This window comes from Camellia sinensis, chromosome 4 (assembly GCF_055761805.1).
Source record: "Camellia sinensis isolate YWXY chromosome 4, ASM5576180v1, whole genome shotgun sequence".
NCBI lineage: Eukaryota > Viridiplantae > Streptophyta > Magnoliopsida > Ericales > Theaceae > Camellia > Camellia sinensis.
Genome location: NC_138964.1, coordinates 124,890,242 through 124,904,141, shown reverse-complemented (window position 1 = coordinate 124,904,141; position 13,900 = coordinate 124,890,242). Strand labels below are relative to the sequence as shown.

Sequence of the window (13,900 nt, the reverse complement as noted above, 5' to 3'; positions counted from 1 at the left end):
GTGTTCTATTTCCTGTTGCTGATTTTTTTTATTTGAATTGTCCTGTTATAGTGTTGTTTGCTAGTTTTGGTTTGTCTGGTTAGGTTGTTTTGGGTGTTTGTGATTGGTTCCTCACCAACCCTTGAAGGTGTGTTGGCATATGATTGGGCGGTCTTATTGGTGCCAACCTAGTTGGGATTGATATGGCTCGCTATGATGCTTTTTGCACTCATCATCTTTTTCCGTTATCTCATTTATTGATGTATTAGATTTTCCTCTTCATCAATAAAGTTTATTTTCTTTGCTAATCAAAAAAAAAAAAAAAACTTTGCCTTTTTGTTATCATTTTATTGGGTGTTTTTAGATTTTAAATAATTTGTTTTCAGCTTTTGTATTTTTTCTGTTCTAACTTTTACCATTTTTTAACTGTTAATTACGTATTTTTGGGTAATTCAGCTGTTAATGCAACTGTTTTTTTACCGGTTCTTGGGTGTTTTCTGGATTTTTTTGTTATCATTTTTAAGAAGGTTGTAAGTTATTAATTCAACTAATTTTTATCATTTTAGAATTCCATTCTCCCAAACCCACAATTTTTTTGAATCAATCTAATATATTTTATTTGAATTCCATTCTTCACAATTAATTACAATCCATCCTCCACAATTAATTAAACTCATTTCGTTCTCACTCTCATGGGTCTCTCATGGGTCATTTGTTTATTAAATCCATTCAAGCACGAAGAACTTTGTTATCCACCCGACATATAATAAGATCTATATTTATATTTGAAATTTGATAAAACAGTAGGTATGAACTGGTAGTGTATGAAGATCTGTGAAGTATTAATTCAACTAATTTTTATCATTTTTAGAATTCCATTCTACCAAACCCACAGTTTTTTGAATCAATTTAATACATTTTATTTGAATTCGATTCTCCACAATTAATTACAACCTATCCTCCACAATTAATTAAACTCATCTCATTCTCGCTCCCACGAGTCTCTCCCGGGTCATTGTTTATTAAACTCATCCAAGCACCAATAACCTTGTTATCTACCCAACATATAACTGGATCTATATTTATATTTTGAAATATTTTTTTTAGTATCTTTATCAAAAAAATGACACAAATTTCAAAAATTTCAACATTATATAAATTACAAATACATTTTGATCCTAACATTATTTATATCGTGCCTTTAGGTTTAGGCATACACTAGTAAATTAATAAGACAAAATGTGCTTAATTATGTGTATCGCACGGATCCAATTAATTTTTTTCTATATTTTATATTTTTTTTGTCTATCTTATTGATGTCTTAATATTAATTTATATTTAATTTTTTATTTATGATAAAATTAGTTATTAAAAATATTTATATTTAATTTAAATTTTATATCCCTATATACAATATGTATGTATAATTCAAAAAGAATATTAACGAAAAAATCAATACTCTACATAATTAATTTATATATTTTCTTTTTAATCCAATCACAACATATTTATATTTAACCTTTGAAATAAATTTTGTGTAGTTCTATTTCTACATATTTTTATTTTTCAAATAAATATAAAAATAAATAATTAAAATCACTTTAGTTTTATATTACAAATTCTCTTTCTAATTTAACTATTATTTTTAATATCAAAATGAGTGTTTATTTTACTATCTTATAATCTTATATATATATATATATATATCATATAGAACTATTATATGATAATTACAATTTTATAACATAATAGAACTAAAATTATCAAAATAAATAAATAATTTAACTAAATTTATTATATATAAGTATTCGAGTAACACTTTTATAAAATGATGAGGTTAAGATTATTAAAATAAGTAATTTGAATTTAAATTTTATTTTAAATTAAAATTAAAAATAAAATTAAAATTATTCTTTTATAACACATATCATAATATAAAATATAATTACATTAATTAAAGTTAATTCCATTGTGATTTTATGTCAGGCATCATATTTATAGAAGTGATTTACATATACGTGTAGCATCCAATTTGATATTAATTGTTTAAAATAATAGAACTCAATTTTTTGGTTAAATTTTTAGAAAATAAATTAACAAATATCAAATAATAAATATTATGGAGCTTTATTTTAAAAAATAATGATTTATCGAAAATGATTGTATATATTGAAATAATGGTAGGTGCGGTCGGTAGAGAGGTAGGTGTGGGAGTCTTTGGATGTGTTTTAGTCATAGTCCTTGGTCAATGGAGTTTTCTGGCATGGTTTTTTCGGCCGTAGGAGGTGTGATGGTGTTCTCGGTCAGTTCAACGAAACCCCTACAGCATATGGAGTCACTGTTGTGCGGCTTGCACAGTAACGATTGTGCAGCTTGAGGTAGTTTTTTGGGTGAGGTAGTCTTTCGTGTTTGTGGTTGGTTCCTCACCAACTCTTGCGGTTGTGCTAGCATATGATTGGACGGTCTAATCGGTGCCAACCTAGTTGGGATTGACTGGGCTCGCTATGATGCTTTCTGCACTCCTCCTCCTATCCTTTTTTGATGTAATAGTTTTTCTGTTTCATCAATAAAGTTCCTTTTCTTTGCTGATCAAAAAAAAAAAAAAAACGATTGTACAGCTTATTTCGGACTTTATTTTCATCATTTGAATTGTTTAATATTTAAAAAATATCAAGTAGAATATACTTGTAAAAAATCAAATTAATCGGATATTTAAAGACCCTTCATCAACTCACATTTGTATTTAGTTTAATACTTATATATTTATTTTTTTATATATACAAATTCATGTTATGAATGATCTATTAATATTCGATCAACTTAATTTTTTACAAATATATTTAACTTAATGTTCTTTAAAAATTAAATAATTTAAATAATGAAAATAAAATTCAAAATAATTTTCATAAGCTGCATATAGTTATTGTTGTGCAAGTCATATAACAATGACCCTGATCCCCGAAACTGCATGGTGGCAGTGATCTTTACACGTGCGTCACGATTTTTGATGTTATGGATCAGTATACTTCCGGCGTGGGGGTCTTGTCTTTGGTTTGTGTGGGGTTATTGAAAAGATTAGTGTTGTAGCTTTTGGTGGAATAAAAGAGCGTGGATTGGTGAAAAGAATAGTGATTTGGGTTGAAGAGTAGACTGTGGTTTGTTGAAAATAGGAGTGCAGCATGCGTGTTTTTTTTTCTTCAAAAATGTTTTAGATCACTAATTAGTGGTGACTCTAATGATATGACAGTGGGTCCTACTCACTGCCACATGTGTTTTGTGCCTTTTTTTTTTTTTTCTTTTTTTTTCAATTGCCACCTCACTAGTGGTGGTATTAATGATGGTAAATTAGTGGTCTATAGCATTGCTATTTTTTCTTTTGAACGAAAAAGAAAAGGGTTCTAAAGTGTCATTACGGCCCGTGAGCCCTAATCTTGGGATAACTGGTTGCCAGTGCAGCATGCGTGTTGAAAATAAGATTTTTGTTTGTTGAAAATAGGGGTGCAGCATGCGTGTTGAAAAGAAGATTTTTGTTTGTTGAAAATAGGGGTGCAGGAGCAGCATTGGTCTTTTTGTTTTAGGTTGTGTAGGTTGATTTTGTAGAGATTTATGTATTTTATTTTTTTCAGTTAAGTTTTTAATTTATTTTATTTTATTTTTTGACATGTCATCTTTTTGTATTTTTAATTTTATATTGTTAATAAAAAATTTCTTTGCTTATAAAAAAAATAAAATAAAAGGCATTTGTTGATATTTTTTGAATAATTTTTAAATAAAAATTTATAATTTATAATATTATTGATAATGCACATTCATGAATTCTCCCAAAAAAAATATGCAAAATAATTTTGCTAGAATAAAAATTTGCGATTATTATGATATGTCCCATAATTAATTAGAACGCCTTTGAGAATTGAAATTATTAAGGTTATAGAAATTTTGTACCTGATTCCCTTTGAGAGAACTGTTTATGATTTGAATTTGTAATTTTTTATGCATTAGTGTGAATAATTCTTACGATCTTATTGGTATAAGTATAAATCCTACCTTTGAGTCAACCCACCTTAAGTACTTTTTCTTGTAATAAAATACTTAAATATTATCATATAAAAATATTATAATAAATTATAATCGAACACAACTTAAAGTATAATTAAAGATCCACCACTTTAGACATAACAAAAAATATAAGAAATTAGTAAAGATCTTTTCGATTAATAACCAAAATAATACACCATGAGTTATAATCAAATCATAATTTGCATATTATAATATTTTTCGATATTTTTATTTTTTTCGGAAAAAAATATTTTGACATAAGTAGAATTCATGATTTTTGGTAAATTTGATTAACATAAATGAAGATTTTGATTTCAGTTAGAGAATACATTTTTTTTTTTTTGAAAGAAATTATTTTTATGAGCATTTAATATAGGTTCACACACAGTAATAAAATTTTTCATCAATTATTAACAAATCTGTTTATATTTAACTTTCAATTATTAAAATTTTCTACACAAAGTATTAATATTCAAAATTATTTTTTTATTTTAAAAATAAATTTTTATATATCACACGGGTCACCTACTACTGGATATGAGATACCGCGTGTTGTACCTATGAAGAGAAGTGATTACGAAGGGAGACGTAGACTTTCCAATATGTATAACATGTTCAAACCTGTGTTTCTTTACATGAGAAATGCATTTCTAATTAATTAGGTAGATATGGTGTAGACGCTTCGGGATCTATGGAAGTTCGTCATTTTACTTTTATATATAAAAGACTCACTACCTCACCTCCCCATCCTCAATTAAGTTTCTTTAAAGTTTTCATTAATTCCCCTATTATAGAAACATACAATTGTACACATCTTATTCTTTTCAAACTTTGGTAAATTTGATTAACATAAATGAAGATTTTGATTTCAGTTTGAGAATACATTTTTTTTTTAAATTTTTGAAAGAAATTATTTTTATGAACATTTTACATAGGGTGTCACACAGAGTAACAAAAATTTTCATTAATTATTAACAAATTTATTTATATTTGATTTTCAGTTGTTAAAATTTTCTACACAATATTAATGTTCAAAATTATTTTTTTATTTTAAAAATAAATTCTTGTATATCACACGAGTCACCTACTAATAAATATAACATACCGCATGTTATGCCTATTAGGGATGAGCAGCGGATATACTGATCCGTCAAAACTGACCGAACCGAACTGATCCACCGCATTTTCAAAAAATGCGTGATGACGAGCGGATGGTTGTGGATTGATTTTCTCCAATTCGCCAATTTGGCGGACGGATGACGGATTTGAGCTTCCTTTGGCCGCAACCGAACCGCTAAACTGCGAGCACCCTTAATAATTTATAAGACTTTATGTTTTCAATTTGTTTAAATATTTTGTTTGTGTTTTCAATTGAAAAATAGTTCAAATATTCTGTTGAAAAAAAGTTTTCAACTTGGATATATTTTTTGAATTGAAAAAAATAAACATATTATTTATCTATATTTTTTGGTTTTTAAATCTGACTCTAAAAGTGATAAATAGAAAATATAACATATGCTGGTTGGTTTTTGTTTTCAAAAATATATATAAATGTAACAATACAGAGAAATACAATCTCTACTATTGCTCTGCTAATGGTTTTGATGGTTTGAATTGTTTTTATATTTTAAGAACCACAGATTGTAATATTTTATGTGAATGAGACATGCAGTGATTGTGATATTCTAAAGTTTCAAACTTTCTTTCTTTGGATGATGCATGCAGTAATTGTAATACTTTTTTAAGTCATTGATTGTAATATTTTTTTTTTTTTTTTGAGGAAGTGCACAAGTTGAACTATGTTGAAAATTTACAAAATTTCAAACCCCCAAACCGATTCGCATCCATCCGCCAAATAGCCAATCCGCTCAATCCACATCCGCCGAATTGGCGGACGGATGCGGATTGATTTTTCCAATCTGCCAATCTGGCGAACGGATGGCGGATTGGAGGTTTCGTGGCCGCAACCAACTCGCGCCCGCCCCTAATGCCTATGAAGAGAAGTGATTATGAAGGGAGACGTTGACTTTTAAATATATATAACATGTTCAAACATATATTTCTTCGGGAACAGGGTCCCTGCTGTGCTCAAAGCACAACAGTACTCAAAGCACAGTAGTGACAGTAGTGTCTCCGTTTGAATTATATTATGATATTATTTTTATGATCTATATTATTCATATTGTAGGGCTTGTTGAGTACTTCATGCCTACCAAAAATCATATTAATCGGATATCAATAACTATATGATCAAATCGCATATTATTTATGCTATTTCTCAAAATAAAAACTTATTATTTATTTTTTTTGTTATCCATCATATAGTTGTTGATAGCCGATTAATATAATTTTTGGTAAGTATGAAGTACTCAACAAACCTTACAAAATAAATAGTTTGAATAATAAAAATAAAATCATAATACACCTCAAACGAAAGCACCAAAAACACAACAGAGACCCCTTTTCCTATTTCTTCACGTGAGAAATGCATTTCTAATTAATTAGGTAGATATGGTATAGACCACTTTCGTCATTTTACTTTTTATATATAAAAGACTCACTACCTCACCTCCCCATCCTCAATTAAATTTCTTTAAAGTTTTCATTAATTTCCCTCTTACAGAAACATACAATTGTACACATCTTATTCTTTTCAAACTCTGCAGTAGCAAACGTTTCATCTTTTAAAAAAATTATTCTCAACTCCCTTGTCCTCCTTCCAACAAACCAAAGAACTACCACACACGATACATAAAATTGCATGTATCTGTTTTTTCTCCGACTGCAATAGTGAGAGCCACACATTTTAGAAGGTTTCACTCTCAACTCCCTTGTCCTACCTTTTACAAACCAAAAGAACAACCACCCAAAGAAGCCTACATGTCTTATGTTCAACCCAACATGGTCTCAAACTCGAACTTTGACGAGGATCAATGGGTTATTCAAATTCGTCGAACCCTAGACGAAGAGCTCGAAGACGGCACTGAAATCCCTGTCAGCATCTTCAATGTCCCCAAAACCCTAATGGTTTGTGATCCGGATTGTTACATTCCACAAGAAGTAGCATTAGGTCCTTACCATTACTGGCGTCCTGAGTTGTATGAGATGCAAAGATACAAGCTTGTTGCAGCTAAAACAACACAAAGGCAACTTCAAAACATCAAGTTTCACCACCTAGTCGACCAACTAATGACGTCCGAGGCAATGATTCGAGCTTCATACCATAAGTACCTGGATATCAATGGTGAAACCTTGGCATGGATGATGGCCGTTGATGCATCATTCTTGCTTGAGTTCCTTCAAATCTATGCTATCAAGGAAGGTAAAGCGTGCATGCTAACAAGAATTTCATCCAGTATGTCACATTTTCTTGATATTGAAAGGAGGAAATCAGCACATAATGCCATTCTTAGAGATATGGTGATGCTTGAGAATCAAATCCCACTATTTCTGCTAAGGACGATGTTGGAATTTCAATGTTCGTCATTAGACTTGGCTGATCAATTGTTGCTCTCCATGTTAATGGGGTTCTGTAAAGAGCTTTCTCCGTTTAAGATGATCAAACAATTGCCTAATTTTGATCAAGTTACGAATTGTGCACACTTGCTAGACCTTCTATACCGTGTGATCTTGCCAAAATGGGAACAAGAATTCGATGTTAACACTGATGAAGTTGATGATCAAACTGAAGTTAAAGAGAGCAACGAAAGATCCTTTGGGAAGTCAGTTTATGTCAGACAACTTCTCGATACAAAAAAAGCCCTATGGAGGACGGACACAGAGAGAGAGAATTAGGAGGTTGGAGACCAGTTGTTCGAAGACATGGAAGGCAAGGCTCAGAGGGATGGAGGGTTCAGTCGGAGGTCCATACCATTTTTGTGGATGACATCCCTAACTCGATGGATCCAAGGAGGTTACATTCTCTATACTCTAGTTTTGGAGTAGTAAGGGATGTCTTCATCCCCTTCAAGAGAAGGAAAATATCTCGTACCAGGTTTGGCTTTGTTCGATATGATTGCTTAGTGGCAGCAACCATGGCGATTCAAAAAACAGACGGGATGTGGTGTGATGATAAAGCCCTAAAGGTCAAGATGGCCCAATTCGGGAAGGAAGAGGTCGTGAAACATAAGTCAGCACATCCAAATGATGGTAGAGAAGGGAGAGGTAAATCTATTGCCGTCCCAGGGTCACATAGAGGGAGTAGATCTTATGCGCAGGTCCTTCGAGAAGGAGGGTCCAAGTCCAAACCAACCATCACTGTCAGGGCCCTGGAAGTAGGAAATGGATGGTTATATGAGAGTGTAGTAGTCAGGTTGAAGACCACTTGCTCTGTAGATGATTTTAAGAAGGAATTGTTGATCAGGGGTTTGGGGGAGGCTAAATTTACAATAGGTGGGGGTAGAGATGTTATACTATCCTTCCAATCAGTAACGAAGATGCAACAGGAACTTAATAGAATGGAAGGTTGGATTAAGGAGTGGAGTGACTCAGTCAAAGTTTGGCAACAAGGAATGCTCTTGGAACAAGAAAGAAGTGTGTGGCTAAGCTGTTATGGGGTGCCCCCTAATTTATGGAGCTTCAACACTTTCAATAGTATAGGGAGGCAGTGGGGGCAGGTGATGGAGGTAGATGATGACACTTTGAGGTTAAAAAACCTGCAATGTGGTAAGATAAGGATAGCTACATCCTGTATGGAATCTATAAATGCGTCCATTTTTTTAGATTGCAGTGGAGTATTATACCCGGTCAAGATATGTGAGGAGCAGATTGTTATATCCCAGGTAGTAGTGCAACAATGCAGCTGTCGATCATTCCCACCGGAAAGAGCCAGTCAGAGTTCACACAAGGGGGCTATTGATGGGGCTTCCGACTCAATTCGGGGCAACCTGCCGGTGGTGCAGGGGGACGATGAGGCTGCTAAGGTTGGAGTGGGTGATCACAGGGCTGCTGTGGCAGTAGAGGAGCGTTCTGTTGTGGCAGCAGGGGAGTGCTCTGAGTCAGTGGATGATAGAAAGATAAACAGTGGGCAGAGTGTTTCTGAGGTGGAAGAGACAGTAAGTAGGCTGGAGGTGGCATGTGGAGCACGTAATGTCAGTCCTGATGTCAATTTGGTGGGCTCTATGCAAGGTGTGAGTGGAGGTCATGCAAAGGGCAATAAGGTATTATGCTCGCCTGGTTTCATTAGAAGTATGAGTGGTTCTGTTGGATATGGGGCGGGTCTAAACCTTGAGGTGGTGTTGGGCAAAGTCCAAGCCCAATATGGGGAGAACGAATTTTATCAGGCCCAAGGCCTTGGTGACTCTAAATGTGCAGAAAGTCCAATTAATGTTGAGAATTATTTTCATCCTATATGTGGGGTTACGGCTCAACTGGGTTTGGGTAAGTCTGGGGAAGGTTCAAAACTCTCATCCCAGGTTAACAAAACCTACAGGAAATATAATAGTAAAGGCATGAAAAGGAGAGTCTGGAACAAGAAAGGGGGCCTTGAGCTTCATAACAGAATTGGTCCAGCAGCACAAGTCAAGAAAGGAGCAATTCTTATGTCCGCAGTGGCTGCGATTTCGCGGTCTACGGCAAGTGAGTCCAGTCGTGGTAGATGGTTACTCAAGGAGGCCGAAGCAACTCTACAGCTAGGGAAAGAACTAGGGCTTAATTGTGAAGGCAAAGAGGAGGAGGTTGTGAGCAAGCTCATGGAATTGGAGTCCATGGATATGGATAAGGTGAACAAAAAGGGAAAGGGAGTAGTCAGTTAATTGACTTCTTCTAGGAGACTTAGGAGTGCTTGTTGGTTAAATGAAGCTATTATCTTGGAATGTTAGGGGGTTGGGTAGAACTGGTAAATGTGGGAAAATCAAGCAGGTACTCAAGGAGAGGAAGATAGATATGGCTCTTTTGCAAGAAACCAAAAAAGAGGTGGTTAATTCAGAGCTGGTGCAATCTCTTTGGGCTGGGGACAAATTGGAGTTTGTGTCAGTTGATTCAATAGGGTCTGCTGGTGGGCTTCTTTGTATCTGGAATCCTGAAGTTTTTCAGCTCAAGAATTGCTGCTGCAATCGCAATTTTATTCTCATGGCAGGTTCGGTTTTTTCTTCTTTTAATTGTGTAATTGTTAATGTTTATGGGCCAAATGATCCCGTAGCAAGGAAAAGGGTGTGGGATATTCTTGTGAATCTTAAATCACAATTCGTGGATCCATGGTGCTTGGGGGGTGATTTTAATGAGATTAAAAGCATTTCTGAAAGAAAAGGGTGTTCTAGGAGGGATAAGGGGATGAGGGAGTTCAATGAAATGATAGAACAATTAGAGGTCTTTGATCCACCTATGTGTGGCAGGAAGTTTACTTGGTGTCAGTCACAAGAGGGTGATAGATGGAGCAGGCTTGACAGATTCTTATTAAATCCAGAATGGGTGCAGACATTCAATTTCAAGCTTTGGGGTTTACCTAGACTGATCTCTGACCATTGCCCTATTGTTTTGATGGAAGATGAGAGGGATTGGGGGCCTAGACCATTCAGGTTTATAAGTGCTTGGATTATGCACCCAAAATTCTTATCATTTGTGGAACAAACTTGGGCTGCTGTAAATGTGGTGGGTTGGGCTGGATACAGGTGCTTAGTCAAATTCAAAGGGTTAAAATCAGCATTAAAGAGGTGGAATATTGAGGTGTTTGGAAATGTGGAGAACAAGCTTAAAGCTACAGAGAACGAAGTTCATGCACTTGAGTTGGTGGCTGAAGTAAGGGCTTTGTCGGCGGATGAAGTAGCTAGGAAAAGAGAACTGAAAGGGGATGCGTGGAAATTAAGTACAATGCTGGAGAGAATGTGGTTTCAAAAATCTAGACTTAAATGGGCATTATTGGGTGACAGAAATACCTCCTTTTTTCATGCTATGGCCAGGTGTAGAAGTAACAGAAATGCCTTATGCTCTATTTTGGTGGGTGGAAATACTGTAGAAGAGCCAATAGTGATTAAGGATGAGGTCTTCAAACACTTTTCCAACATGTTCGAGGAGCCTTGGAGGGTTAGGCCAACCTTAGATGGCCCCTTTAGGTCAATTGGGGAAGGTCATGAGTCTGGTTCTTTGGAAGCAGAATTTTCTGAGGAGGAAATTTTTAGTGCTATTAAATCTTGTGGGGGTAACAAGGCCCCCGGGCCCGATGCTTTTAATATGGGTTTCTTTCAGAAATGCTGGCACATTGTGAAGGAGGAGGTCTTGCAAGTTATGAAGGAATTCATCAAAATGCCAAGTTGGTCAGAGGGTTAAATAGTTCCTTCATAGCTTTAATCCCAAAAAATGAAAACCCAGCTAGCCTTAATGAATATAGGCCCGTCAGCTTAGTGGGCTCCGTATACAAGATATTGGCCAAGGTACTGTCAAATAGATTGAAACTAGTGCTACCTAGGATCATAAGTGAATCTCAATCAGCATTTTTGAAGGGCAAAAATATTTTAGATGGCATACTTATTGCTAACGAGATAATAGATGGGTGGAAGAAGACTAGAGGAAGGGGAGTTGTGCTTAAACTGGATTTCCATGATCTGGTGAATAATATGCAGCAGATTAGTAAGTGCTTGCGTTAGGAGGGGCTGTCATGCTGTGTTGAAAGGTATGCTGTGTTGCATCAGGTGTGCACAATTGGAATGCCGTAATTGGGCTGGTTGAGATGGAGTCAAATATCATTTGGGTGTGTCAGTTCATCTGGACCTGCTGTTCTATTGTGATGGATTAAACAAAATTGGGGAGTGGATTGCTTGAAGGGCTGCTGGAATGGATGCTGGTTGCTGGTAATGTTTTGGCTGCTATTCCATCAGATCTCAACAGAGATGAGTGGGTTGCAGCATTGCCAGGGGAGTGCTTGGGTGCATGTCTGCTGGTGCTGTTCTGTTTGAGTACTGAACTGGGACCTCTGCTTTGGAGTGCTTGCTGTGTTGGGGTTGTGGAGGCATTCTGCTGGTTGCTTCCCTGATCTGGTGCATAACTCCAGCAGTCATCCACCTCTCGGAGTCGCAGTTGCTCTCCACTCTTGGAAGGGCTGTCTGATCTGTCTTTTTTTCTCCATGCTTTTGTTCTTTTCTTTGTGCGTTGGTTTCTCACCAACTAGGAGGTTGGAGCTTGTTTTAGCTCCAAGCTCCTCTTTATTGATGTAAATTTTCTTTCCATCAATAAAGTTTTTTTGCCGATCAAAAAAAAAAAAAAAAAAACTTCTCGATGCGGTTTGGAAGCTCCTTTCGAAGCTAAACACTGGGCCGATAACTTTTCTCAAAAGGGTATTATTTTCAAAACCTGCGAAAGTCATATCGAAGTTGCCCTTGAATATCATCTCTGAGCTTCCTGGATTTAAACTTTCGAAAGAACCCATTGGATTCTTATTCTCCCCCAAGGACCAAGAAGACAACCCCGAAGATCAAAATTCTTTGAACAGCACCATTAACAAACCTCTACTAGTGGAGGAAATCTCAATCCCTTCTGTTACTGAACTCTCGAAAGCCGGTGTATCTTTCATACCCAGTAGTAATGACAACATCTGCTCCATTAGTTTCGATGTTAAAACAGCTACATTGTATCTCCCTACTGTTAGTCTAGAGCTAAATACAGAAGTGGTCTTGAGAAACCTAGTAGCATATGAGGCATGCAATGCATCAGGGCCATTGGTTTTTTCTCGTTACACTGAATTGATGAATGGGATTATCGATACCGAAGAGGATGTGAGATTACTTAGGGAAAAAGGGATTATTTTGAACCGTTTAAAGAGTGATAAAGAGGTGGCCAACCTATGGAATGGGATGAACAAGTCTGTTAGGTTGACTAAAGTGCCCTTCTTAGACAAAGTGATTGAAGACACCAACAAGTATTACAATGGGAAGTGGAAGGTTAAGGTGGGAAAGTTCATGAAGCTTTACGTGTTTGGCTCATGGCAGTGTCTTACATTTTTGGCATCTATTTTGCTCTTGTTGTTGACCACTTTCCAAGCCTTTTGCTCAGTGTACAACTGTTCTCGTTTATTTCATGTCAAGAGCATTTTGTGATTCAATGAGAGTCTATCTCTATCATAGGCGATGGAGGTTTTGATTGGTTCATAGTTTAGGTATATATACTTGGAATTAATTTGAATATCTTTTATAAATTAATTTTTGTATAAGATTTTCAATGTAACAATTGAATCAGTTGTATTTCTTTTAAACAAATGAAAATCTATGGACACTGAAAAATATATTATAAAAATAAAATGGATGACATATAAATTTCCTATTATGAGTCACATTCAACATAAAATGAGTCTTTAGCGCCACAATCCTCCCAAGTTAACCATTTAACGGAGGTATATCATCAGTATTTGAAAGTTGGTTTTCACTTAGGATGAGATAAATCCCAATAGAGAATAATTTAATAATCTATATGATACTTAACAAAGCCATATGGTGAATGCATATGAATGTCATTATCAAAACATGCATTTTCTCTTTTAAACAATGCAACACTATATTTATATCCCAATTAATAAATCATTCTTTCCAAAATAGAAAATAGGACAGTAACACACTGGGAATTTCTAGGTACGTGTTTGCAAGTAGGCTATATGTTAATCATGTGGTTTAATTTTGATGATGTCTAAAATATGATGGGATAATTTGTGATTTTTAAATATACATATTTTATATTCTTTGACACAAAATATTTTCTATTTATAATATATGTTGTATGATATATTTGTTATAAATATTTTTAAAATATAAGTTACTATGCTATATCTGATTTTACAAAAATATTTTAGAAAACTTACTATTCACGTGTTGAAAAATCCGATTGTCCGCTATTCATCTTTTGACAAATTTGCTATTGATTGGTTATCTTCTTTTGATAAAAT

At 34.7% G+C, this 13,900-nt stretch overlaps 1 pseudogene; it reads left to right on the top strand.

Moving 5' to 3' along the window:
• Positions 1–6,915: 6,915 nt before the first annotated feature.
• On the top strand, positions 6,916–13,061 carry LOC145824024 (putative UPF0481 protein At3g02645 pseudogene; annotated as a pseudogene).
• Positions 13,062–13,900: the final 839 nt, after the last annotated feature.